The sequence below is a fragment of the Peromyscus leucopus genome, chromosome 15, assembly GCF_004664715.2.
Source record: "Peromyscus leucopus breed LL Stock chromosome 15, UCI_PerLeu_2.1, whole genome shotgun sequence".
Classification (NCBI taxonomy): Eukaryota; Metazoa; Chordata; class Mammalia; order Rodentia; family Cricetidae; genus Peromyscus; species Peromyscus leucopus.
The window spans coordinates 27418685-27442118 of record NC_051076.1 but is presented as its reverse complement, the minus strand read 5'-3'; the positions used below and the strand labels follow the sequence as shown (position 1 = coordinate 27442118).

General features: G+C 40.7%; 1 non-coding gene across 1 annotated transcript; it reads left to right on the top strand.

Annotated features, from left to right (window-relative positions):
- The first annotated feature begins 18151 nt into the window (after positions 1–18151).
- On the top strand, positions 18152–18224 carry Trnak-cuu. The gene has a single exon. It is a non-coding gene; the product is annotated as a tRNA-Lys (tRNA).
- The last annotated feature ends 5210 nt before the right edge of the window (positions 18225–23434 follow it).

Genomic DNA, 23434 nt, shown 5'->3' with positions numbered 1-23434 from the left:
GGTGAGCTGCTTGCTTAAATCCTGCTTGCTTAAAGCCGGTGCTACAAACAACTCAGAGTTGCCCTGCCGAACAGGGCCCTGCCTGTAAAGCCAACGCACGTAGTCAGAGCTTAAGGAAGCCAGACCCAAGCCTTGACTCGGCACAAGAGGGAACATGTGGCTGCATTTAAACTTTAGCCAGCTACGCTTTCTTGCTCTCTCTCTCTCTCTCTCTCTCTCTCTCTCTCTCTCTCTCTTTCTCTTTGGATTTACACCTGGGACACTAGGTGGCTGCTTTGAAAATCCCCTCGGATTTCTACTGTTCTACGCAGATTTGGTAAGTCATAACATATCAGATATTTTAAAGGAAACTATCTAAAAGAGAATTTTTTCCACATTAAAAAACAAATGGGTTTTATGTGTACATTGGAAGAAAATTGGTTTTTGTTCGAAATTTTAGGCAGTCTGGCAATGGAACAACTATATAATATTAGTATTGTGGAATTATGCACCTTATCACTATAATAATCCACATTTTAATATTTAAAAAGATAGTCAATTTAAGTGCCAGGATAACAGCTTTAGAAGAACTTGTTAAACCTGTAAAAATTCAGACAGAAGAAATTAACAGTGAAGTTGTTTCAAGTCGGGATCATAAGGTTGCAGAAAGAAAGCCTGTTTTCACACAGTCACCCTTAATTTATCCTGTAACCGTACAGCAGATGCCTGATCAAATGGCTACACAAAATACTTGGGCTCCAATTGAAATGTTGGATTTAAAAGGTTTAAGGAGGCAATAGTATCTTATGGCATGCATTCCCCATATAAAAAGCAAATGTTAAACTCTTGGTCAACATATAATAGGATAGTACCACAGGACTGGCGGGACCTTGCACAAGGTGAAGCAAGGCCCAAAAGAGTCTTTTACAGATTTTTTACAAAGACTGGCTTCAGCAGTAAAGAGAATGGTCTCGGATTCAGAAGCTAGTAAGGCAATAATTGAATCTTTGGCCTTTGAGAATGCGAATGCAGCATGCAAAAGAATAATCAGGCCATTAAGGGCAAGATCTGCACCTATGGAAGATTGGATTAGAGAAACAATTAATGTTGAGGCTGATGAGCATGATGATACATGGGTAGGAGAAGTAATTTCAAAAGGTTTGAGGAGTGTTAGGTGTTTTGGATGTGGAAAGCAAGGACATTTGAAAAGGGACTGTAGACAGGTCATTCCCAGAAACAATGTTTCTTCAAGGAACAATGGCAACAGAATGCCCCTTCCTTCTGGAGTATGCAGAAGGTGTGGTAAGGGAAAACACTGGACCAACGAATGTAGATCAACAAAGGACAGACAGGGTAATCCTTTGCCTCAGTCTTCGGGAAACTCCCAGAGGGGCCTCGCGCAGGCCCCCAGTGCAAATCCAGTTCAAACCTTTCCTGCAGCCATAGAGGAAATGCCTGCTCTGGAGAGCGATTAAATAACCAAATGCCTATTGGAATAAATCATGCTGGTCAGGTTGATGAAACAGAGAGAATAGAAAATTCAGGAGAAAACATAAAGAAAATTTTTTGGCAAACTTCTATTAATGAACAAAGACCAAAATTAACAATAAAATAAATGGTGTTTTGTTGTCTGGTCTGGTAGACACAGGTGCGGATGTTACCATAATTGCACCAGAATTTTGGCATCCAACTTGGCCTCTTCAAGAGGTAAACGTTCAACTGTTAGGAATTGGGACATTATCTCAGGTGAAACAGAGTGCAAGATGGCTCGAATGTATAGGTCCAGAAGGACAGAGAGGAAAATTAAAAACCATATGTGGCTAACATAACTATGAACCTGTGGGGTCGAGACTTGTTGCAACAATGGAATACTCAGATTAACATCCCTCCAATCTCAGAAACAAATCATAAACTAGCACATGTTACTGAGAGAAATATTAGAAGATATTGTTCTAATGAGTGGTCACCAGCCATCCATATTATACAAGAACAGGGCACAATAACTGATGATCTTCCAAAGACACCAACAGCTCTACCTTTAAAATGGTTAACAGACAAGCCTGTATGGGTCCAGCAATGGCCTTTAACAACAGAGAAACTCCAGGCTTTAGAAGAGCTGGTAGAAGAACAGTTAAATGCTCAGCATATTGAAGAATCAACCAGCCCTTGGAATTCTCCTGTATTTGTTATTAAAAAGAAATCTGGTAAATGGAGAATGGTAACAGACCTTAGAGCAATTAACAAAGTAATTCAGCCAATGGGCTCTCTACAATCTGGATGCCTTTGCCTACTCTGTTACCAAAAGGATGGCCTCTCATAGTTATTGATTTAAAAGACTGTTTCTTTTCAATACCCTTACAAGAAAAAGACAAAGAAAGATTTGCTTTTACAGTGCCTACTTATAATAATTCTCAACCATTTAAAAGATTTCAATGGAGGGTCCTCCCTCAGGGAATGTTGAATAGCCCAACTCTGTGCCAATATTTTGTACAACAGCCATTGGAAGTGATTCGTAAAAAATTTCCTAAATCTATAATTTATCATTATATGGACGATATTTTACTAGCTGACTCAAATGCAGATACTTTAGAAATAATATTTGAAGAAGTAAAGAAAATTTTGCCTTGCTGGGGATTACAAATTGCTCCTGAAAAGATACAAAGAGGAGATTCTATTAATTATTTAGGATATAAAATAGAGCTACAAAAAATTAGACCCCAAAAGGTGCAAATTCGGAGAGATAGACTACAGACTCTTAATGACTTTCAAAGATTATTTGGAGATATTTCTCATCTACGAACTATTGTTGGGGTAAAAAATGATGAACTGACTAATTTGTTCAGAACCTTAGAAGGTGACAAGGACTTAAATAGTCCAAGAGAATTATCACCTGAAGCTGAGAAAGAATTGGCCTTGGTAGAAAAGAAAGTGCATGAAGGACACGTGGATCGTATTGATCCAAAGCTGGATTGCATTTTGGTTATTTTACCTTCTAGGCGTTCTCCTACTGGAATATTAATGCAGAGGGAAGATATTATATTGGAATGGATATTTTTACCAAATAAACCAAATAAAAAATTAAAAACTTATGTGGAAAAAATCTCTGACTTGATTTACAAAGGAAAACTGAGACTTCGTCAATTAGCAGGCATAGACCCAGCAGAAATTGTCGTACCATTAACTACGGAGGACATTGAAAAATTATGGATAGAAAGTGAACCTTGGCAAAGAGCTTGCAGTAATTTTTTGGGAGAAATTAACAGCAAATATCCCAAAGGCAATAGAATTGATCTTATAAAGAGAGCTGATTAGATCTTGCCTCGAATTGTACGGCAAAAACCCATATCTGGAGTTCGTACATTTTATACAGATGCCAACAAAGAAGGAAAGGCAGGTTACAAATCAGAAAATTTAAGTAAAGTGGTTCAAAGTCCGTATAATTCAGTTCAAAAATCAGAATTGTATGCTATTCTGTTGGTATTAACGGATTTTTCAGAACCTCTCAACATAGTAACTGACTCTCAGTATGCTGAAAGAGTGGTGTTACATATTGAGACTGCAGAATTTATCCCTGATGCTTCAGAATTAACTTCACTATTTATTCATTTACAAGATACAATCAGGAAAAGGAATCATCCTTTATATATAACTCACATTCGATCCCATACTGGTCTGCCAGGCCCTCTAGCACAAGGCAATGATGAGATTGATAAATTATTGATAGGAAATGTGCTGGAGGCCTCAGAATTTCATAAAAAACATCACGTCAATAGTAAAGGTTTAAAAAAGGATTTTTCCATAACCTGGCAACAAGCCAAAGAAATAGTAAAGAAATGTCCTACTTGTTCCTTCTACAATCAGACGCCATTACCAGCAGGATGTAACCCAAAGGGTACTCAGAGAAATGAGATCTGGCAGATGGACGTGTTTCACTTTGCAGAATTTGGAAAATTGAAATATGTACACCACACTATCGATACTTATTCAGGATTTCAATGGGCAACTGCTTTGAGTTCTGAAAAAGCTGATTCTGTAATCACTCATTTGCTAGAAGTTATGGCCATCATGGGTATACCTGCACAAATCAAAACTGACAATGCTCCATCATATGTCTCTGTTAAAATGAAACAGTTTTTTGCTTATTACAATATAAAGCATATTACAGGCATACCACATAATCCTACAGGTCAAGCAGTTATAGAAAGATCAAACAGAACTCTAAAGGATATGCTAAATAAACAGAAATGGGTAACAAAACCCCCCAGAAATAGACTGCATAATGCTCTTCTAACTTTGAATTTTCTGAATGCCAATGAGAAAGGAACAACAGCTGCAGAGAGACATTGGATAATAGAAAAAACTACAGAATTAAATCAGCCTATATACTTTAAGGATGTGCTGACCTCAGAATGGAAACCAGGGTATGTATTACATTGGGGACGAGGTTTTGCTTTTGTTTCTACAGGAGAAGATAAGCTGTGGGTACCATCAAAATTGATAAAGGTTTGATTTGAACAAGAGAGACCTCTTAATTAGAGGAGGTGATAGTTCATCAACCAGCATGAACATCCAATTTAAACTAACTTGCATCAATAACACATGCCTTTTCATTTAATCAGATAATAACTTGTCAAAAGTAAACATCCCCAAAATTAGTCTTGGGGAAAGGTTTTTGTTTTTTTCTTGTAGGAGAATGAAGGTTAAGGAATCTGAAGAACACTGGACAAATGAGACAACTGAAGAAAAGTGACAAATCATCTATCCCAAGAAACAGAGTGAAACGGTGTATGGGTATATATTATTTAAAAAAATTTTATGTCTTCCTAAATGTTTGTTTCTGCTTTTCTCTAAAGATTTAACACTATTGGTCTTCTAACAGTCCCAGTTCAATTAAAATTTAAAGCTGACTTTGGAGTTGGAGAATGGCTCTCTCCTTCTTTAAAATCAAGCATGTTGTTAAAAGGAAAATGCAAACTCCCTGTATCATGCCAGAATAAGAGCCATCTTCTGCTATGGTACAGGACAAAAGCAAAATTAATTAAGGGACTATTCTATTACTAATCTCAACTCTTTTGATTCTATTCTGATTCTTTAAACTTTTCTTAAAGTATAAATTTTATATCAAAATTTACAAGATTAATATATATATATATATATATATATATATACATTTTAAACTTTGTTAAGATATGAATGGTCACATAGAGTACTAACTAATTCTAGAAAAAAGGCTAGATGCATATATATGTCTTTGTGTTCGAGTCTCTTATCAGTTTTCTGCAGGAAATCACGGCCAGGCCTAACATCAACTGAAGTCTCCAGAAAGAAGATGGGGCCCCACAACAACAATAATTCCACGTGGACAATAATAATATCATTAAGCTGACAAACATCATCCATAGATCAGCTTTGAACTACAAGGTGCTCAGAGCAATTTTGAGATGACTAGCTGAGATGATCCAGTCTCAAAGACTACTTGAATAAGGACTTGAGATAAACCCTGAACTTTGGCATTATACACAGACTGGATAATGAAGGATATAGTTACCTCTCCTAGAATTTGACAATTAACCTAAAATTTTTCTTTCAGGATAAAGAAAACTTCGCCCATACCCAGCAGGAAGCAATTTTAAGAATACGACGCCCACATTCCCAAAGAGGTGGTGTGGGGCGGGTGGTTTTTTGGTCTTTTTAATGGGTTTTGGGTCTGGGATAATTTTCAGTATTTAGGGGGTTGGTTACAAGTTATTGTCAAGGGTTAGGAAAAAGGCTAAGCAAAGGAGATTAGATTTAAGGTTCTTGTTTAAAAAAAAAAAGAGAAAGAAAGAAAAGAAAAAGACAATTACTAGTTTTAAATACTTTACATTGGATTGAATTGTTTTATATTGTATACAAATTTGAAACTGATATTGTTAGAAAATGCTATATGTATATTTCTAATTGCATTTATTCCATCCATTTAACAATGTAATGCAAATTTCTGATCCTTGAATGTTATTATTATCAACTATTAGGATATAAAGAAATGAAAGCTAGTAGTTAGACATTATCATAGAACTTGTAGTCATATTAGATATGTTTTAAAAATTGAGCAGAGATGTTTTAGACAGATCATTTTCAAACCCTTCAGAGATCTACAGAATATGGCATTTAAAATGTTTTAATAACTTAGAAAATTTTTCTTTTTTGAGACATGTCAGCTCCTGGCAGTACTAATTTACTTCAGAGAAAATATGGGCATTGAAGAAACTGCATATGGAGTCAACTTTCATTGTGGCAAAAGTTAGCCACTGGACAACAAAATATCCTCGAATCAACAGGACAAAATGGACAGACAGATCACGAAACAAGGGTCTACTGATTCTTGCCAAAACAAGTGTGGTTATGGCTTTATCAAAAGGCATCTTCTGAGGCCAGGACAATATGGCCCCATCCCTGAAGTGGCCTTCGCATCCGGAAAAGGTACGGTGCCCTTTTCTTCGAAGGCAGCTTAACAGGCAGAGGGCCGATGGATTCTGTTGTACAATGGAACAGCAGCTGAAAGCTCATGCCTCTCAAAAGTAGACTGGCATTTAATAGAGGGATGTGGAGAAGAAGGGGATGCTGAGATGAAGCCATATATACACAGCCAAGAAGAATGGACAGCTGAATTAAAAAAACTGTCAACAATTTCCAGAATTTAAAATCCTGAATCATGACAGGACACTAGTGGAATTCAGGTGTTTCTGGTATGTGGACTGCTCTCACCCAATGTGAGGTTGAACTGTTGACCTTGTGTACATCCTACTTCACAAATGAGTCTGTCAGATACACTAAGCCTATAGGCTGAAGATGATGCCCCAACACTGCGGAGAAACCTCAGGTGACTGCCCAGGCAGCTGGCTGTTTCTGTCAACTCACAAAATTTTTTGGAAGTTGCTTGCATGCACTTCCTGTTTTTATTTTTGTTAGCTAATATTATTCCCTTCTTGGGTCTCTGAGGGAGTTGAAGATTAGTTAGTTATGGTTGAAGATTAGTTAGTTATAGTTGAAAATTAATTAGGATAGAAAGTACATTAGACACATCTTGGAATTACCAAAATAGGATAGATAATGGAATTATTTTCTCTGATTTGTCAAATACCTGTTTAGGTATTTATTACTTGTATATATTGTATATAGTTATTGTACTTTTGTATATAGTTTTTCTTTTGTTAGTTATAACCTTTTGCTTTTTTTCTTTTTATTAAAATAGAAAAGGGGAAATGTGGTGGTAATCTAATTGTACTGAAATATTATTTTGATTGTATGTTAATAAATAAAGTTGTCTGGGGGTCAGAGCTATTAGAGCCATAGCAAGAGTGTGGCGGTGGTGGCACACGCCTTTAATCCCATAGATATCTGTGTGTTCAGGGTCAGAGCTATTAGAGCCATAGCAAGAGTGTGGCGGTGGTGGACACGCCTTTAATCCCATAAGATCTCTGTGTGTTCAGGGATACAGTCAGCATTGGAGACATATGCCTTTAAGACCTAGGGGGCTGTACATTCAGACAGTGATGAGGCAGTCATGTGTTTGGGTTTACAACCAATGAGAAGGCAGAACGACATACTATAAAAAAATGAACCGACAGGAAGTAGGTCTCTTTTCTCGAAGCTGGGACAGCAGGAGGAAGGGTGAGATTTTAGCTCTGAGCTCTGACCTCTCGGCTTTCTCTTTTACATTGTTTCTGTGTTTCTTATTTAATAAGACGGTTGGTTACATCAATATATGACCACCATCCAACTGTTCCTGTACTAACTGCTGGATGGCTTGTATTTTTTCTTCTGTTAGGGGTCATTGATCTATCCACACAGGCTGGTCGGATTTCCAAGTCACAGGATCTGCATGGAGTACAGACTGATCAATGACCCTTCATAAAAATATTCTGACCCCTCCCTATTAGCATTTTATTTAGGGGCAAAGATGACCTTTCTATTAACTTTTGGTCAAGAACTTCTTGTTTAGAGATGGTTGCACTGGGACTACATAAATATACTCCCATATGGCTCACAACATCTGGACCCCATGAATTTACAGGCAAGTGTGGGACAATGTATGGTCAAAATGTTCCTTCACGACCTGCTTAATCTCACCAGGAGAGTTAATTGCTGCTCTACTCAGGACACTGAGTTTGAGCAACCCCTTGCAAGTGTATCGTAATTTCCATTTTTGGCCACTTAGAAGGCCATTGACTAGCAGTTATAACAGATAAATCTGCACTTGTACCTAAAAGACCCAAGAAACTTTTCCCATTTATAATTAAAGTGAGTCCTGTACAGTGTGGAACTATGGCTTGTAGCCAATAGGCATCTGATGAACCAAACCCAGCTTCTCCTCTCTTACCTCTTTTGACTGGATTTTTTGTTTGTATCTGAAGAAGTAAACTTAACTGTGCAAGTCTCCAGCCAATCTTTGTTATTGAAATTCCTTTGGGTGAATGAGTCACCACCTTTATTTCTCTCACATAATCAGCATCAATTACTCCAGAAGCAACAAAGATTCCCTGCATGGTGGTACTACTTCTTCCTAGCAACAATCTTGAAGGCCTTTTGGGAAAGGTCCATAAACCCCTGTAGAGAGGGCCTGCATCCCCATTTCAGGGGTCAAAACTGCATAGATGGAAGAGTTGAGATCCAACCAACACTACCCAGGGCTGCTGTATAGAGATTACGGCTATATTTCTTTGATGGAAGATTGACAGCTGAGTTATCCCAAAGGTCTATTTTGTTAGGGTTTGGGGCGGGCCCTCCATCCATTTCCATGAAATGGATTCTCCTGGGTATTCATCCTTGATAGACATTTATTAGTCCAATGTCTCCCTCTTTTGTATCTCGGGCATAGCCCACGTTCTCTATTTGCCTTTAAGCTATTTCTCCTGTGAGGACACCTCTTAATATGGTGTCCCATCTTTCCAGAAGCAAAAAAACTTCCTTGGGTCTGGCAGCTTTCCCTTTTCTGGAATCAGGATGGCTTTGCTGGTACAGAAAACTCTTGACTCTTTTTCCTTGTAATGCTGTAGCCATAACTATCCCTTGATTGAATGATGGCGTATATCTGTACAAAGTCAGATACTGTCAGAGATGTTTCCTTTCTTTCTAAAAGGGCACATTGCAGCCTGGCATGGTGCATTGGTATTCTCATAAGTGAGCTGTTTCACCAGCAAAAGTCCAGCTTCTGAATCTCGAATTAACCTGCCTGCTGTTTGCATTCTTCTGGAATCGAAATCCTGAAACATTTTTTCAGGTCCTTACCTTATCTTAGACAAATCCTCAGTCTGTCTTCCAGATGACTGAAACTTATTCCAGTCTCTTTTGGTAGCTGCATTAACCCGAGCATACACTGAGACATCAAAATCTAACTGTTGACCTGTCTCCTGATATGGGCCTTCTCCAGCAAGCATATCAAAAGTAATGGGAATCTGCTGGACCCAATTTATCTTAGCTGTGGCCTGACATTGTTCCACAAACTTGATTTTTTTCCACAGCAGATATTCTCCACCTGCCAGGCATGCTGGAGCCATTTGTTTGCAATCCCTTGGGGGGGAGAAAGTGTCCAGAGAAAGACTCTCTAACAATGCTGTTGTAAAAGTAGCATCAGAACATATTGATTACATGCTGTTTTTAATTCCTTACGCTGTTTAAAAGGAATTGGAACATGCACTCGAATGATATTACCCTGGCCACCCTGCTGGGATGGCAGGGATCATTTGGAAGCCTTGAATTTCCTCTCCTTTGCTAGCAGTCTCCTGAATGCTGGTTTGAAGAGGAGACTTAGTGCTAACAGAGAGGGTTTGCATTGCTCCAGGAGATCTTTGTGCTAGGGCAAGGCCAGGCGGCTTTTCCATTCTGATAGATGCCCCACCCCAGGTGAGTCTAATTCTGTTCCTACAGAGGGAAGATGAATACCTTTCTGAAAGGGATAGACCTGAAGGGCTTCCATTTTTTGAGTGAGAGAAATTACTAAATTTTTCAAGCCTTTCAATTTCTTCCTTGTCTCATCCCAAGATTTCTGTTCCTTCAACTCAGCTTCATGGTCAAGAGGAAACGGACCTTGTTTGAATGGTGTTGTACAGGTGTTCTCAGGCACTGCTGGTTGAGTGGAGAGTTTTGTCTCTTTTGAGTGCCTCAGGGAAGATTCCCTCCTGCTTCTCAGTGCTTAGATCTAAACTGTCCTGAATCAATGCCCACAGGCCAAAGGCATCTATAAGAGTCATTTCTGGCCTGTATTCTCCATAATATTTTTGCATTTCAACCGCAATTCTCTGCATTTTAAGTCCCATAATCAGAAAACCAAGGACACAGTTCCTCTACGAACTCCAGGAACCTCTGTACTTGTAGTTCCACCTTACCCCTCTGCTTTTTAATCTTTCTACTGAAGAGGAAAAATCAGTATCCCTCTTGAGAATCACCTCCCCCCTCCCATGTAAAGGTATCTGCTGATCTATAAGTGAACCCAGAGCTGACCAGAGATTGAATTTACATGATATATCCTGGACTCAGCAAAAGAGGATATGGGGAATAATGGACTCAACTGATCAGAGATTGAACTCATGGGAAAATAGGACTGGAACAATAAATCTGAATGTATATATTTTGGGCTCAGCAAAAACAGGATATAGGAAGTAAAAATGTATGTCTCTGTAGATACCCTGCATCCTTTTAGCCATTAGTACCTTCATGCGTATAGTACAGCCAGTAACTTCAGAGAACTACCTCAGCCCAACCCTCTCGTCCAATGATATGTAACCCCACTGCATGTTAACTTTTCCTGTATAACCCCCTTGTAATAAGTTCTCAGTTTTTCCTCATTCACTCCCTGTAACGGAGGAAGTCCCTGCCTGGGCTCGGCTTGAATGAAGAAATCTTTTGTTTTTGCATGGGAAGTTGTTTCCTTGGTGGTCTGGTTGGGGGTCTTGTGGCACAGGCAAAACACTACAAGTGACTCTTTGAGGATTTGCTTAATATTTTTATGCTTCATTTTAACTCTAAGGAAATTCTACTCTTACTCAAAAATTTTTCTAACACTGTATTCCTATATTCTATCTTCCTTAATTTTTATAAATAGAAATTAAGAGAGAGAGAAAGAAAGAAGCCTATTGAGAGAGAAATATACGCTGCAGCCTCACTAGGGCATCTTCCAGCCCCCTTCACTCCCCATATAGATTATCTCCACCTTAATTTCCATAATCAGACATGCCCTAACTTCCCTGAGGGCCCTCTGATGCCCCTTTTGAAGGGCACCATTTGAGGGAGACCAGCTCCCATTCCCCCCCCCCCAGGGTACTCTTGGGGAGGGAGAAGTGAGAAATATTTAGATAGAAATATAGAGGGAGAGAGACAGAGAGAAACCCAGGACAGCCTCTGGAGGGCCTCGATCAAAACCCACCAGCCCCTTCTGTCTCTTCTAAAGGACTCCTTTAAAGGAATGCCAAAGGGTGGAGCAAATGACTCAGCACAGCCAAATGCAGACCATCACAAACACCTGGTAACAACACACATGGTCAAGCCATCCCCTAATGCAGCCCTGCTGGGTACAGCAAGCTCAGATCTCACTAGGAAACCTTTGTGGGCTCTCACAAATTACTGTGACTGAGCTTCAGTTCCCTAGTTCCTAATACCAAGCTTACAAAGATTTTCATGTGGAGATCCAGTAAGATGGCATTTAGAGACTTTTTCCTTAAAAATACTCAAAAAGTAGTGAAGAGGTACTATACATTTTAAAATACTGTTGAGTTCTTGTAGAGAGCAGAATTGAAGACAACAGTCTCTGGGCACAAACCAGACCATTCCCTTGGCAATGAAACTCCAAGGCCAAGGTCTTAAGTTTAAGAAACGATTATAATAGGACACAGTTCTTGCAGAAGGTCCCCTAGAGCTACACACAAGTACAGAATCTGGACCAGGACATACCTCAACAATCTCATTGCCACTGGTCAATTCCTTCAAGAGCCAATCAGCACCCAGCCTTCATTTCAAAGGCATAAATTCTTTAGGGGGATGGCATAGGTTGTATTTATATGCCCAGGAATATATGTATATATACATATATGTGTGTGTGTCTGTGTTTGTCTGTCTGTGTTTACATATATATATTTGTTTAATTGTGGAGATATATATGATTGAATAAAAAGAGACCTTTATTTTTGTAGAGAGTGGGGAGGGGGTTAATTTGAAAAGGCTACAAAGAGGAAAAGGAATGGGAAAAGAATAAAATTATATTTACTTTCAAGATTTTAAAAAAGGCATGATGGGCCAAGCTGTGGTAACGCACGTCTTTAATCCCAGCACTCAGGAGGCAGAGGCAGGCAGATCTCTGAGTCTGATGTCTGCCTGGTCTATAGACTGAGTTCCAGGACAGCCAGGGCTAGAGAGAAAATCCCTGTGTCAAAAAACAGAAACAAACAACCACAATAAACGTGTGACCTCAGAGATCCACATCCTGGAAGCAACCGAGTCTAGTGCTGACTGCCTTTAAAGCTAGAGGTGACCTGGTAGCGAGACTCACCAGCACTGCAACTTCTGGTGACCAGGATGATGAACAGCAGGAAGCCGAGTCGGGTCATGGTCATCTAGAGAAAAGCAAAATGAAGGTTAGTCTCTATCCAGAACATCTTTTCCCCTTATCCCTGTCTCAGTTCCTATCTAGTCCTCCCTTTCCTTTAAACTCCTCACTTCTCAGGGCTAAAAGCAGTCCTAAGCCAGAGTCTACTTTCCTAATTCCATCCACAGCAGCTACCTTCCCTCCCATACATGGCCAGAAATGAAGAGTTGTCAGCTGAGCGGAGAGGATCCCCCTTCTCTCTGCAGAGTTTCTAGTGTAGTCCTGGTGAAGCTCTTATCTTTTAATGGGAAGAGCCTGGTGGGAATAGCCCAGACTTTGCCAGGCTCCCCCTCTCCTGGCAGGATGCCACAAGAGAGGCAGCTTTCATTTATTGTGGGGAAAGTTATTTTTACAGTGTTGACTCATGGGATTCAAAGGCTCCAAAAGATAAATATTAAATGTCATATCCTAGCACTATCACCAGGTTTGGGAATTAATTGATCTGTGCATATTTAAAAAGGAAATAAATGAGGTGACTTGCAACCTTTGACATCCATTTGGACATTTTAGTTTGTGTCTTTCTTGCAAGGTAATACTTAAAAACCCCAAATATTCATAGTTATTCCCATTTCATAGGAGAGAAAAACTTTCTTTTGGGTGGGACACAATGTATAACAGAGTACATTTCTTGTAGCCCAGGCTCTCCTCAAACTCATTGTTTAGGTGAAGATGTCATTGAACTCCCGACTTTCTTTCTCCCACTTCCCAAGTGCTGGGATTATAGGCACACACCATCAAACTTGAATATAAAAAAGAAAAGTTTAACAGCAAAATAGTAAGTAATTAATCATTTAAGAATAAATACATATATTTAGTCTGCATAAATTGAATTTCATACAACCTTCACTATTTTGTATTTGATTTTCTCAGAGTTATCACAAACTAGTGAAATTTCACATTTTGGATTCAATCTCTTTAAATCTCCTCTGAAGATGCTTTGAACTTCCTCCATCCCCACCTTTTGTCTTTCTCCAGTTCTCAGACACCCCTTAAGGCTATAATTGAATGAATTGTCTTTTCCTCAGCGATGAAACATCCTTATTACAAAGCTTTATTATAATACTAACAAGATTGTAATCATTTGGGAGTCAGCTTTTGGTTAAACTTATATTTTATATCTTTTTATGTTCAAAGGACTGATATATACAACATAACTCAGGTAGGTTGATAGAATAGAACAAAACAGAGGTATGTAACTCAGCTGGTAGAATGTTTGCCTTGGATACATGAGCTATGGGTTCATGGCATCATGTAAACTAGGTTTGGTGGGGAATGTCCAAAATTCCTGCACTTGAGAAGTGGAAATAGGAGGATCAGAAGTTCAAGCTTATCCCTTTCTACATAGCCAGGTTGGAGGACAGTGTCTTGTACATAGGTCTCAAAAAAAAAAAAAAAAAAAGGTAAAAACTGCTCACACACAAAGATAATCTACACATCTTTAAGTGGATAAGTTCAAGGCCATCTTTGTCTACATAGTGAGTTGGAAGCCACCATGTCTGTACTATTTATTTTGTTGGTTCCTAGATTGTTGCTGCACGGACCAGCCTTCAGTAGCTCAGGAATTGAAGGGGAGTCATGGAGTCTCCAGCTAATCACTCAATTGATCTTTCTTTCTTTTGTTTTTGTTTTAAATAATTTTTAAAATTTATTATGTGTACCGTGTTCTGCCTGCATATACCCCTTCAGGCCAGAAGAGGGCTCCAGATCTCATTACAGATGGTTGTGAGCCACCATGTGGTTGCTGGGAATTGAACTCAGGACCTCTGAGTCATCTCTCCAGCCCTCAATTGACCTTTCTATCTGAGGGAGTAAAATGTAATCCTGGGGTTGTTGAAAAAGGGAAACACACACACACACACACACACACACACACACACACACACACCCCTTCAGGGTCTTTCTATCTTTCTATATTCTTTTTCTTTTTTTAAACACCCTTTTAATATTCCCCACACCAAATATATTACAAAGAGGATTTTCCTCATAACCAAAAGTTACGCAGTTACTATATAATCATCATAAAAGCATGTTTTTCTGGAGCAAGTCAACCCAAATACATTTTTTTAATTTAAAAATTTTTTATTCATTTTACATACCAACCACAGATCACCCTTCTCTCCTTTTCAACCCTCCTCCTGCTCCCCCGCAGCCTCCCTTCCCTGACCTATCCTGCATCCCCTCCTCAAAAGGTAAGGCCTCCCATGCGGAGTCAGCAAAGCCTTGTACATTGAGTTGAGGCAGGACCAAACCCCTCTCCCCTGAATCAAGGCTGAGCAAGGCATCCCTCCATAGGTAATGGGGTCCAGAAAGCCAGCTCATGCACCAGGGACAGGTCCTGATCCCACTGCCTGGTACCCCTCAAACAGACCTAGCTACACAACTGTCTCCCATATGCAGAGGGCCTAGTGCAGTCCTATGCAGGTTCCACACAGTTCGTGGCCTAAAGTTCATGAGTTCAGATGAGCTTGGTTCAGTTGTCTCCGTAGATTTCCTCATCATGATCTTGACCCCCTCTTGCTCATATAATCCCTCTTCCCTTTCTTCGACTGGACTCCCGGAGCTTGAACTGGTGTTTGGTTGTGGGTCTCTGCATTTGCTTCTATCAGTTGCTGGATGAAGGCTCTATGATGACAATTAGGGTAGTCACCATTCTGATTACAGGGGAAGGACAGTTCAGCCACCCTGTATCTGCTGGGTTCAAAGACCATGTCATAGCAATTGTGTCAGTTACTTCTCTCTGTGACTTAGTGATTTAAAACAGGACTCATTCCTTTTATCTGCGAGGCTACAGTTTGATCAGCACGTAGAGGGCTTGACTAGCTTCTGCTGTGTTTAACATTTGCTGGGCCATTCCCATGCTTTCCCTCCCTTTACAGTCAGGGTGGGATTTTAGGGCTGAATTGCTGCCACATTTGAAAGCAAAGCAGCCAATGGTTGGTGGTCAGTGTTTTGAATGACTGCATGGCAGCTGTCTTTCTTTGGCTCTCTTTGGAACTCTTGTGTCATTTAGATCAACTTCCTTATGTAGCAGAATAGAACAATCAGAGATGTTAGTAGTGTGTCTGTGAGTGTTTTATATCTACTGTTGGCAATGATTAACTGGGTAGTGGTGCTAAGAGCAAGGTCAGGGGACAGAAGTTGTCCCAGCTGACCTTTTTTCTTGTGCTATAGACTAAACTGGGCAAAGTTTGAGACAAGCTGGAAGTTTTGATGAAGTATAAACATCATGACATGAATATGAAAATATTAGAGCCTTGGGTTTGGTCCCCAACCTTGAGAATAAGAGGTGTGTGTTTTTGGAACACTATTCTTACTTTAAGGTATGCTTCATCACACCTTAATTAAATTAAATTAAAAAAAATTTTTTTTGAGACAGAGTTTCTCTGTGTAGCCCTGTCTGTCCTGGAACTTGCTCTGTAGATCATGCTGGCCTTGCACTCAGAGATTTACCTGCTTCTGTCTCACTATGCCTGGCATTAAACTAAAAGACTTATATTTATTTATTTCATTTGTGTGTTTGTGTGTGTGTGTTATGATGTACATTTATGAAAGTCAGGGAACAACTTGAAAAAGTCAGTGCTGGGGAACAATCCTTCTGTACACTATGTAAATATATATGTCACTATGATTGGTTTAATAAACAAGCTGACTGGCCAATAGCTGAACAGGATAAAGTTAGGTGGGAAAGCCAAACTTGAGAAGGATGGGATGAGGAAAGGCAGAGTCAGAGGAGTCACCAGCCAGACAAAGAACATGTCAGACACACAAAAGGGATAGAGGTAAAAACCACGAGCCTCGGGGCAGCACGTAGATTTATAGAAATGGGATAAGTTGTAAGAGCTACTTAGTAACAAACCTGAGCTATTGGCAAAGCATTTATAATTAATTTAACCCTCAGTGTGTTTATTTGAGAGTGGCTGAGGGACAAGAAAGCTGCATACAAGTCAGTTTTCCCCTCCCACCATGTGGATTCTGGGTATTAAACTAAGGTTTGGTGGTGAGTGTCTTTACCCAAAGAAGTATCTTATTGGCTCTGTCCATCTTAATTTTTGAGACAGGGACTCTCCCAGAACCTTGAGCTTACCCATGCAGCTAGACTGGATTATTGGAGAAATTATTTTGGCCACTCCACGTAGTTAAAAGGATATTTATTTAATGGCGTAACTCGCAAATTAAGTAATGGGTAGGTCGCAGGGTCTGGGGAAGGTGTAATGCAGTCCAGCGGTGTTCTCCGGAGCTCTGCACAGTCAATCTGCACCGGTCAGCGTCCCGGCACCGAGAGAGCGCCCAGCGCGAGCGCTGGCCCATCCAGCTCTTGGGTCCCCAGGCGCCTCCCCTCGCCCCGCCTCGTAGGCGTGACAGTTGCCAGAGTCTCAATGGGGGTTGGAACTTCCAGAACCAAGCTGGAATGGCTACCCACTACATCTCCCCCTTTTTGTCTAAATAAGAAGGTTCTAAACTAATACAAGACTATATACAAAGGAATGGTTATCAAATATTGTCCAGAAATAATGAGAGATAATGACCTAGATAAGATGTAACTACAACCAATGCAAACAATATCAAGCAAGAAACACATACTAAAATCCAGAGAAGTATAGAGCATAGGTAAACAGCATGTTATAAAGATCATTCAAAGGTGTCCTATCCTAAAGAACCTGAACCTAATACTTAATATGTTCTATCTAAGATATTATATATACTAAGTTGTAACTATAACTGCTAGTCTTCAATCCCAACAAAGACCTGAGAAGGAACATAATGGTCCCTGAGAAATGGTAGATGGATGCAAGCAACTTTCGGGAATCTTGAAAGAGTAGACCAAGACAGCTGGCAGCCTGGACAGTCACCTAATGTTTCTCAGCATTGTTGGTGCATCCAAATTGGCTACAGGCCTAGAGTATCTGACAGACCATTTTCAGAAGCAGGATTTCTGAAAGACCATCTTACCCTGTCTTGGCAGAGTACAGTGGTCGCTTTCCTTGTGTCCCGCTTGTCCAGAAAGGAGAGCATTGCATTTGTACTGTCAGCCATCAAGGCAAGGGCAGTTCTTTGCCCAGTAGGCCATTTTGTGCCAAAAGACAAACTTCCAAATGGAAATGTCTTAGAAGCCCAACATTCTCTCGGATCAATTGGTGCAGCCAGGAGCAATTGTGTCTCACGTCAACAGAATTCTAAGTTATTTAAATGCCATATTCTCCAGGTCTATGAAGTGTTTGAAGATTACCTGCCCATCTGACCTATGTATCTGTAAATCTGGATAACCTAACTAACGTAACTATAGAGATGACAGGTATAGGCGACTATAAATCTATAAATCTTATCTATCGAAATAACCTAAGGACTAAGGCTTCACATAAATAAGGTAAACAGTCTATAAGCAAATGTATGGTGAAGAACGATGACTTCAAAATTGTGACAATACACAAGATATTTATAACAGAGGTAGGAATATATAGTGCGATATGCAATATGACAATAATATTAAATATATATCAATATACCGAATATCCTAAACAGGGATTGTGGGTTCGTGTCCCATCTGGGGTGCCAGCCCGGCTAGCTCAGTTGGTAGAGCATGGGACTCTTAATCCCAGGGTCGTGGGTTCGTGCCCCACGTTGGGCGCCAGATATTGGAGAAATTATTTTGGCCAATCCATGTAGTTAAAAGGATATTTATTTAATGGTGTAACTCACAAATTAAGTAATGGGTAGGTCGCAGGGTCTGGGGAAGGTGTAATGCAGTCCAGCGGTGTTCTCCGGAGCTCTGCACAGTCAATCTGCACCGGTCAGCGTCCCGGCACCGAGAGAGCGCCCAGCGCGAGCGCTGGCCCATCCAGCTCTTGGGTCCCCAGGCGCCTCCCCTCGCCCCGCCTCGTAGGCGTGACAGTTGCCAGAGTCTCAATGGGGGTTGGACTTTCCAGAACCAAGCTGGAATGGCTACCCACTACACTGGATGTCCAGCAAAGCCCAGAAACCCACCTGTCTCTGCTTCTTCAGAGATGTAAGTCAGGTACATGTTGCTGTACCCAATTTTTATGTGTGTGCTAGGGATCCAAACTTATGTTTGAGCAGTGTAATGGCTGATTTTGACTGTCATCTTGACTACATCTGGGATCAGCTAAAATTGAAAAAGCTTGGCATACTTGTGATGGATTTTCTTGATTGGATGGTTTGAGGTGAGAAGACGCACCCTAAGTCTAAACTAGACCTTTTCTGGTATGCCACAAAAAGCATATGGAAGAAAGAAGCTTTTGCTTTTTGCTTGCTTGTCTTCACTCTTGCTTGTGAGTTTGTATATCCTGTTCCTGAGGCATTCCTTTGCTGGTATTATAACATACTTCTTTGAGATTCCACATAGACTGGAGACTGGCAGCTCTCTAGGCTTTCCCTGGGACTCCAGCACCAGACTGGGACTGATGAGACATCCAGTCTCATACACTCAACAACCATGGAGTTCTTGGTTTTTCCTCTCGAGACTTGGAAGACATTCATTGTTGGACTAATAGGACCACAGCCTGTAAGCTACACTAATAAATCCCGCTTTAACACATGCAGACAAAAGACACACACACACACACACACACACACACACACACACACACACACAGTCGTTCAGTTCTTTTTTGTTAGAGAACCCTGACTAATATACCCAACAAGCCCTGTACCAAATGAGTTAACTCCTCTGCCCATATGAATTGATGTTTTGTTGTGAATGAATGTCAGATTATACACACCACCCTTTCTACATCTATCAAGATGATCAGATTGTGTTTATCATCATTTTACCATAAGCTTATCTTTAATTCCACCTTTTTATGCCCAGACTTCAAACCCGCAATGATCCTGTAGCAAGCAGCCTGTGGACCAAGAACCCCCCAGTGAGGAGCCCCAGGTTGATCCATAGACAACCTTGGTCCTTGATGCCAAAGATCCTTTGCACAAGCAATTTCTGTCCAAGCAGATTGTGTCAATCCACTCCGCCTACACAATGATCACTCTTACTGCATCCTCACCCTAAATCTTCCCCACCTCCCAGCCCTGTCACCACTCATGAGCCCTTGTTCAGAGTTACTTCTCTGGTGCTACACAGGACACATGATTTCCAGGCCTCTGGAGGCAAGGCTGGGTAATTCTATCACCCACCAGCAACCACATGAGGAGATATCATAGAATTCTGAGTGCTTGTGGGCAGCATCCCTCCTCACCTTATTGCGCATACAGAGGAGACAAGCAATGCCCCAAAAGGAAAAATGTGTTTGTTCATTCTTATAACAGAGAAGGACAGTGAACTCAGTGGAGCTGTGTGTGTGTGTGTGTGTGTGTGTGTGTGTGTGTGTGTGTGTGACCTGTTTAGGATGAGAAGTACCACAAGTGAATAAAAAGTTTGGAGTGGTTTAACTAACTTATCCTCAAATGACTATGGTGTTTTGAGGTAACTCCTTCAGAGAACACACACTCTTAAAGCCAAAAGAAAGTCTTTCTTCACTGGCTGGCAGACTATACACCGAATCATGTATCTCTAATCATGTAGCTATAAGCCTTAGTGTTTTTGGCTTTTTTTTTTCTGCACAAAAATCATACCCTGGTTGACACACACTTCAGTTAACAGAAAGCAGTTAGAAATAAGCAGAGCTAAAAAAGCAAAAAGGCAAGGTTCACACATTTAGGGACTTTTCTAATGAATGATATTGATTTAGGTTTGTTCTCATTTTGGCCAGTGTAGAGGTCTATGTGATGGTCTCTTATGTTAGGATGGTGCCTTGATACATCTAACATGGCATCTGTTGTCCTAAATTCTGAGAGGCTGTTACAATGTTCCCCAGACCCCATGTTCAACACATGATCAGTACACACTTCCTCTGTTGCTCCGTTACCGGCTCCATCTCTCCTGCCCCAATGTCATCCCTCCATTCTCTGAGTATCACTGCTATTTGCACTTTCCCTCAGGGGACTGGAGCCCTTCCTCCTAGGTGTTGCTTCATCCTGTGCACAGGGTTATCTTAGTGCAGTAGCAAGGCCGTTGCATTGTTTACATGGCTCCTTCGACAGTTCCTATGAAACTTATCAGACTGTACTGTGAAGCCAATATTTTCTTTGTAAATTTACACAGTTCCATAATCTCCAACCAAAGAGAATAGGACTACATGTGGGTCTTAGACAAGTGTTCAAATAACATGTATACTTCCTGTAACACTAGAGTTAGCACTTTACTGTCTCTAATGATGGTTCATGTTCATTCAGTGACATGTTGTTGTTTGTGATTCATCCTGCATAGTACAGTTGTTCAACAACGTGTCTTAGATTCCATGAAAAATGCTCATTCTGACATGAGCAGAGGTTGCTGTAATGTAAAAAAAAACTTCCTGCCAGCCTGAAGACTTAGCTGAAGTCTAAGCTCTGGTCCTAATTAGATATAACTGATTTCTATGTTACCTTTGTAGCCAATAAAACGTTCCTTTCATTCATTCTGATAATCGATCTGCAGCTATAGTTTAGATTTTCTGTCTAAACATTCTATCACCTGGTGAAAATAGCTTACTCCTTCTATTGTTTCATCTCTCTGAACCTCAATATTCACACCAAACATTTTTGTAACAAACTCTACTTCACGGGGGTGCTGTGAGGAGTGAATGGAAAAGACCAAAGAGAGAATGTATGCAAACAAGTGGAAAGTATTACACCTTTCTCCCTTTGAAGAAATCTCTCCTATGCTTCCTAGTCTTGGAGGGAGGCTGAGACTCAGATACTGGGAAATTGAAGGGATGGTTTTTCCTCATACCGTATGGCAATCCATAATACAGGCAGATGGCCTGGATCTGGCCAATTGGATGCTGTAGTCATGAGTTCTGACTCTTGAGTTGGAGAAACAAAATGTTATGCTTTGAATATGAATATCTACTACAGGTATGTGTGTTGAATTCTTGGTCCCCAGCTGGTGCCACAGAGGCTATAGGCATTGGATTCCCTGGAACTAGAGTTACAGGCAGCAGTGAGTCATCTGATAAGAGTGCAGGCAATCAAACTTGAGTCCTCTGGAAGGGCAGTACATGCTCTTAAACACTAAGTCAATTCCCCATGGGACACCATGAAAATAATGGCATGTCCTTGTCATTTCTCTAGGATAGGCAAGGAGTTAAGCCAAATCACCTTCACAGTGAGGTCCTCCTGGCAGCCTTCTCTGGATTATAGGCTCCCCTCTGTGCTTCCCTAGCTTCATGAGTCACACTTTCCTAGAATATTTGCCCTGGAAAAGCCTGCAGCTTTAGCAGGTGGCTCTTCTGTCTGCTTTTTCACAGCTCCACAGTCCTTATTGATCTAGTTCTTGCACTGCATGCTGTGGAGCATGTGAAAGTTGAAAGTATTCTGCAACTGGTCTGCACACAACTGGGCTACACACAGGGGACTGTTTTTTTTATCTTTGGCACAGTGTCTGTGACTTAATCTACTGCTATTTCTGCCAGCAACTGTGACTCTGAAGTTACTGACCTGCTTTACTGGTAATGGCCAGGCTGCTCAGGCTGCAGCCCAGTGGGATTCCTTTCCCACAGGCAAAGGCACTGTTGTTTCCATTAAAGGTAGCTTTAAGTAGCAACTATCTAACCTCCTCTCCTTTCTGGAGTCTCCCTCAAAATCATGTCCTTCTGTTCCCCAAAAGAGAAAAGCAGTGCCACTCAAAATCCCTTGCTACTACTCCTGGTGCCTCTCTATCCCTTCCAGGTGCCTTCTGATGCTCTATTATTACTTTCTTTCAGTTAGTTGTTAACTCAGCCTCTTGACACAAGTTTTATTTTTTTTATTTAAATTTTTTTCTTTTTACATACTAACCCCTGTTCTCCTTCCCTACCCTTCTCCTGCTCCCCCCCACATATCCCCATCCTATACCCATCCCCTCCTCATAGAGGGTAAGGCCTCCCTTGGTTAGTCAACACAGGCTGGCATTCCAAGGTTAATTTTATTTAAATAACACAAATGCTAACTTGGGGTTCACAGTGTGATTGAATATCCCTTGCAGGGTACTGCCAACAAATAAAACTCATTCAAGTTTCCTATTGCTTTCGGCAAGTGGAAGGGAGGCATGTGAGAATAACGAGGGACATATATTTGTTATGTTTATTTTTCCATGTGTGTTTGTTGCTGTGTGTGCACATTTGTGTGTGTGTGTGTGTGTGTGTGTGTGTGTGTGTGTATGTGTGACACACACAAGCCATTATGCCATGGAGGTTAGAGGACAATTTTGCAACTCAGATTTCTTCTACCATGTGGATCCTGGGAATCAAACTCAAGTCATTGGGCTCTCCGGCAAACACGCCTACCAGATAAGCTATGTTGCAGGCCCCACATCTTTAGGATGACAAATGAGGACAAGAGGTAAGAGAAAAGTCAGGAAAGAACAGCTAGCAAAAGCCAGGTTATTAATGAAAGAGAAGGAGATGGGGAAAGAGTTGAGAGACCACAAGCAATTTCTCATTTAGGACCCCCAAAACCTAGTTCAAACAAGATAAATACTCTTCCCTGCCCCAATATTCTTTTGATATGTAGACTGTGTTGCTTGCATGTATATATACTACATGTGTGTGCAGTGTCACTTAAGGCCAGAAAGAGGATTGGATACTCTTGAACTGGAGTTATAGATAGCTGTGGGCTATGAGGGTGCTGGGAACCAAACCTATGTCTTCTGCAAGTGCAGTTTAAGGTCAATTTATGACACATGAGACTGTCAGAAAAAATAAGGAAGGGAGTGAGGAAAAATATAATTAGTAGTGGTAGGAGGAGGATGAGGAGGAGGGAAGGGGAATAGAGAGATGGCTCAGCAGTTACAAGGACATTGCTTTT